This window comes from Apium graveolens, chromosome 11 (genome assembly GCF_009905375.1).
Source record: "Apium graveolens cultivar Ventura chromosome 11, ASM990537v1, whole genome shotgun sequence".
Classification (NCBI taxonomy): Eukaryota; Viridiplantae; Streptophyta; class Magnoliopsida; order Apiales; family Apiaceae; genus Apium; species Apium graveolens.
In genome coordinates, this window is record NC_133657.1 from 84,099,662 (window position 1) to 84,106,184 (window position 6,523).

Below are 6,523 nucleotides of genomic sequence, written 5' to 3' on the forward strand. Positions count from 1 at the left end.
AGCAGTTGACCAAATTTGATCTAAAAGCTAATGAAGAAATTTTTGTGGCATATCTGTTGTCTACAAAAGCCTGCAGAGTCCACAACTTGAGAACAAGGAAAATCATGAATCTATACATGTGTCTTTTGATGACAAGAAAATTACAGGTATAGAATATGTAGATGATCATGACAAATTGAGATTTGAAAATAAAGTACCATATGCTGAACTCTTAAATCCTGATCCTGATACAGTAAATCCTGATATCACTCAAAGCTCTGATAATCCATATGACAGTGGAAATACTTCCAATGCTGAAGCATATGTTGAGGGTGAGCAACATGATTCAAATCCAGAGACTTCTGAAAGTGATCTAACTCGAGGAACATCAGTAAATAAGTCTTCAGACTCTTATTCCTCAAATTCTGATGAGTCAAATACTGATAAAAATGGGAACACAGATTCAGGGGGAACATCAGGACATGATAGTGGTACTAGTCAAAGAAATAACAGAGAGTTCATGGATAAAGGGGAGGTTATTCTTCAAGAAGTCAACTTCCATCTGCAAGAAAATGGTCTAAGTCACACACACACCTGACTTAATCATTGGAAACCCTAATAGTGGTATAAGAATCAGAAAAGCCACTCAAAATGAATGTCTCTACCATTCTTTTCTATCTAAAACTGAACCCAAGAAAGTAGAAGAAGCTCTTCAAGATGCTGACTAGGTTACAACAATGCAAGAGGAGCTTAATGAATTTGAAAGGAACAATGTTTGGACACTTGTGCCAAGACCAAAGAATAGATCAGTAGTTGGCACAAAATGGGTGTTCAGAAACAAAATTGATAGTGAGGGAATTATTACAAGAAATAAAGCAAGACTGGTTGCAAAGGGCTATTCACAGCAAGAAGGCATTGATTATGATGAGACTTTCACTCAAGTTGCAAGGCTTGAGGCAATAAGAATTTTTCTAGCCTATGTTGCTCACAAGAAGTTTAAGGTGTTCCAAATGGATGTAAAGAGTGCATTTGTAAATGGAGAACTTGAAGAGGAAGTTTATGTTGAACAACCTCCAGGGTTTATTGATCCAAAGTATCCAGATCATGTCTACTTACTGGATAAAGCACTCTATGGATTGAAGCAAGCTCCAAGAGCCTGGTATGAAACATTTTCTCTATTTCTTTTAGAAAGTGGTTTCACAAGAGGTATAATCGACAAAAATCTTTTTTATAAATACCATGTCAAGGACTTGTTATTAGTACAAATATATGTTGATAATATCATTTTTGGATCTACTGATGATAAACTATATGAGAGATTTGCAAAGCTAATGCAGTCTAGGTATCAAATGAGTATGATAGGAGAAATGAGTTATTTTCTGGGGTTACAAGTAAAACAGACTGATGAAGGAATCTTCATAAATCCATCCAAATACACCAGGAATTTGCTCAAGAGATTTGGAATGCAGGACTGCTCAACTGTATCAACTCCCATGGCCACTACAACCAAGTTAGATTTATATACTGGTTCTTCAGTAAATATAACTAACTACAGAGGTATGATTGGCTCACTCCTAATTTGAATGCTAGTAGACCTGATATCATGTATGCTACCTGACTCTGTGCAAGGTTCCAAGCTGATCCAAGGGAACCTCATCTGGTAGCTGCGAAAAAAGATTTCAAATATCTCAAAGGTACCATGAATCTGGGATTATGGTATCCTAGAGATTCAGACTTTAAGCTAACTGGATATTCAGATGCTGAATTTGGAGGATACAAAATAGACAGGAAAAACACTTCTAGAAGCTGCCAATTTTATTGGTGGCATATTGGTTTCTTGGTATAACAAGGAACAAAAGTCAATTTCTACATCAACTGTAGAAGCTGAATATGTTGCTACAGGAAGCTATTGTGCTCAGATTCAATGGATGAAGAATCAGTTACTGGATTATGGGTTAGACTAATCTGCTATTCCTATATATTGTGGTAATAAGTGCTATTGCAATGACAGGAAATCCAGTGCAGCATTCAATGACTAAACACGTCAACATTAGGTACTATTTGTGGCGCCCTCCAAACCCGGGTCAGAAATTTGGGGTCCACACACACACCTTATTTATAACCTGCTTATAACAATAATAAAGATAATCATAATATATGCAGTGACCCTACTTACCAACCACCACGGACCGCAACAGGTTAAAGTATGCCCACAAGCCACACACACTAATATATTACAAACCGTTCAAATCCCAACTATTTCAAACTCAAACTGAGTATTAAACATTATTACAAACTTTTACAAACTTAAATTATTCCAAAAGAAGCCTACTAGCTCAGCTTTCTCAACCTGAACCCCTAGCTCTCGCGCTGGACTGGGGATCTTTTTTACCAACTGGTTCCTTTTTAACTGGAAAAAATATAAACAACATCGCACGAATGAGCTAACTAGCTCAGCAAGTCACAATGACAAAACTGAGAATAATGATCATCAGGTGTATATGATTATGATATCAAGTGAATAATGGATTATGATTTAGAATTGGATATTATACTTTTAATTTAAAAACCAAGGTTAGGCTGCTAATCAGTCACGCACTAACCCCGAGCAAGGCACACAGCATTGCTCTAACTACTGGATCCAAGGCACACATTGGCCTAACTTGACCATTATATGGTCTGACCACGATCTGGTCCACAATTTTATAAAAACAATCCAATTCTAACATAATAACAGAATATGCAATAATAAACAATAACCGAAATCATTAACAGCAATAAATGTTTAACAATGAAAGGGTTTCAATCCTTGTAACGATCAACAAGGTACTTTCAAAGCTTGAATGCTGGGTAATGAAAGAATTGGATAACAGAGGAAACAACATTTCAGGGTTTCAAGGATTTGGTCTTTCAAAGCATAAGATATCATGGATTGAGTATATAGTAATCCAGTTCAGTGTCTGTTATTTAGTTTGTATATATTTGTGGAGTAGTATCGTAGATTTGTGGTTCGTGTTTGGGTATACATTAATCAATGGCTTAGAAAGAATATGGTTCATGGCTCAAGAATAATAACTGAAATCAGGATTTAGGTTTCCGTGCTTCAAAGCACTTGCAATGTCAACAAGACTATCAAGAATTACACTATCTCGAGAAAGTTCAGAACACTTGCCTGGTATTAGCTTACTATTCTGCACTCGCTTCGAATCACAACCGTCTTACTCTTCAACTATCTGTTTTCCTTTCCTACATCTTGCCTCTTCTGCTCACATATCATAAGCATCTATCAATCGTCAACTCACAAGATTCTATTCAACACATACTTCTATCGACCCTTCGTTTTACCCAAATCCGATTAACGGATTGAAATCTATGCAATAACGAAGTAAACACCGAATATATAGACCGATAGTCAAACAACAGGTCACGTATAACACATAATACATCACGTAATCAATGACATATCATTTATAAAGAAGTCTCGGGTCATAAATGTGCTTTCGGGTATTTAAAATAATTTTTAAAACATTTTTCGGAATTAAAACGGGTCGTTGGATCAATTTCGGAATAATAAACAGGGTTTGGTTGGCCAATTCTGGCTCCGAAACAATTTTAGAATAATTATCAAGCCTTGAAAATAATTTAGAATAATATTTTAAAGCTCGAAACTATTTTTCGAAATTTTTAAATCATTTTTAAATAATTAAATCAATTAATCAATTAATTTTCGAATTAATTGACTAATTAATCAATTAAAAATTAACTGAAACTAATTAACTAATTAATTCAAATTTATTTGTGAATTAAAAATAATTTTCGGAATTAAAATAATAATTTTTAGAATTTTCAAAAATTAAAAACGAATTTTTATAATAAAAATAATTAGGAAATATGATTTTTAAACATTTTTAAAACAGGAATCCAATTTTTGCAAAGTCTGGAAACTTCAGGGACCTAACTGTATCGTCCCCAAAAGTCCAGGGACCAAACTGTAAATTTTACATCCCGTCGTCGGAAAACACAGGGGTGGCCGGAGAACACGATTCCGGCCTCCTCACCTTACCACAAGCTCCAGATCACATCTACAGGTTACCAGGAACACAACCATGCAATCAAAACAACCTAACAATCCCTGAGTTGGCCGAAATTTGGCCGTGAAATTTTCCAGTTTCCGGCGAACATCGGAAAACTTCAAAACACAACTCCCTTCTCTATAGACCTCGTTGGTTCATGAAACTTATACGACTAGATTGCAAATTTCACAGAGAACACAACCCACTATAACACAACATCAATCTATCACAGAATAAGAAACCCCCAAATTTCAATTAAGAACATTCATACGGGTTATAAACCCTAATTTTGAAATTCGAAAATTAAACTCAAATTTGAACATGTTATTGAACTCCAAATCAGACGTATGACATATGAAAATCATCAGGAAAACAAGCTCTACAACATGCAATCATCAAATCATACAAACAATCATCCGAACAAAAATTCATATTTTTAATAAAATAAATTCGAAAATAAATAAATTTTTAGAAAAATAACCTTGATTTCTGCAGTGAAACAAAGCTCAGAATCTGATAGAACACCTCAAATCCTTCGTTTTGGTTACTCAAACTTTGAAAACAGAGATCGGTAACGCCTTCGTTTTGCTGTTTGATTCTTAGAACAGTTTTAAGAAATTAGGGCTTTTCTCTGAAAATTATGTAATTAACTATCTGCAAATGATTTTGATACGAAATAAAATACGGTAAAAGGCTATTTATAATTACGGAAAAATTAGTATCCCGCTGGATCATTCCAGATATAAAATGGTACGTTTATTTATAAAAATTGATCCAAACGGTATCGGTTTTTGGGATAATTATCCAGATCAGTACAATTTGTACTGCGGTCTTGGTCTCAGCGCCTGGTTACACGTATTACGAAGTGATAATTGTGATAGTTTAATAAAAAGCTCCCTTTTATCGAAAATACGGGTTTTATTAATTTACCGAAATGAATATTGTATCGAAAATGTTGCGCCGGGACCCGCGCAGGACAAACCGTACGCTGGATCGAAAAAGTCGAAACATGGAAAATGCTCGGAATATTACAATTAGGTTAGGAAGGAGTTCTCGGAAGAGTTTCGGGTTCCAAAAACGTAACAACGGTTGACGTCGGTTGATTCCCGTTTTTATAAAATAGATTTTAATTACCCGAAAAAAGATTTTAGAAATTTCATATGATTCTTATAAATCCATAAATCAACATAAAATAATTAGGAAGATATGACAATTATCTATATTTTATTTTGGGCATATAAAAATTAAAATACTCAATTAATATTATTTTTGAATATTCAAGTACAGATAACACTTAACAATTAACTCATAGAATAGATACTGAGCACACATAATAATTATTTAATATCAAAAATAATTACACGATATATCCTGGATATTACATCCTTCCCCCCTTAAAAGGATTCTGTCCTCAGAATCTCCTAAGAAAACAAATGAGGGTACTTTTCTCTCATATCACTTTCTAACTCCCAGGTTGACTCTTCAACCTTTGGGTTTCTCCACAATACTCTTACTAACTTTACCACTTTATTTCTCAATACTTTCTCTCTTGCCTCTAGAATCTCTATCGGACTCTCTACATATGATAAATCTTCCTGAAGCTCTATTGGCTCATATTCTATTACATGCCTGGAGTCTGGATTATATTTCTTGAGCATCGATACATGAAAAACATTATGAATGTGCTCCATGTGCGGAGGTAACGCTAATTCGTAAGCTACTTTGCCAACGCGCTTTAGGATCTCAAAAGGTCCGACATATCTTGGGCTTAGCTTCCCTTTCTTTCCAAATCTCGTTAGTCCTTTCCATGGTGATACTTTCAGTAATACCAAGCATCCTTCTTCAAATTCCATGTCTTTCCTTGACCGGTCTGCATATTTCCTCTGACGATCTTGAGCGGCTGTTAATCTTTTCTGGATAAGTTCAACAACTTCCTTTGTCTGCTATACCAGTTCAGGTCCAAGTATCTTGCATTCTCCTACTTCGTCCCAATATATTGGAGATCTACATTTGCGTCCATAAAGGGCTTCATAGGGTGGCATTCCAATGCTGGCATGATAACTGTTGTTGTAAGCAAACTCTACCAGAGGTAAATGTTCATCCCAACTTCCTTTGAAATCAATCGCACAAACACGTAACATATCCTCGATTATTTGGATCGTTCTTTCACTTTGGCCATCCGTTTGGGGGTGATAAGCTGTACTCATATTCAGTCTTGTTCCCAAACATTCTTGAAAACTCTTCCAGAATCTTGAATTAAACCTTGGATCTCGATCAGATACGATAGACACTGGAACTCCATGATGAACTACAATTTCTTTCAAGTACATATGGACTAACTTGTCGAGCGAAAATCTTTCATTTATAGGCAGAAAATGAGCTGACTTGGTAAGTCTATCCACTATAACCCAAATGGCATCATGATTAGCCCTTGTCCTTGGTAATTTGACTATGAAATCCATGGTAATATG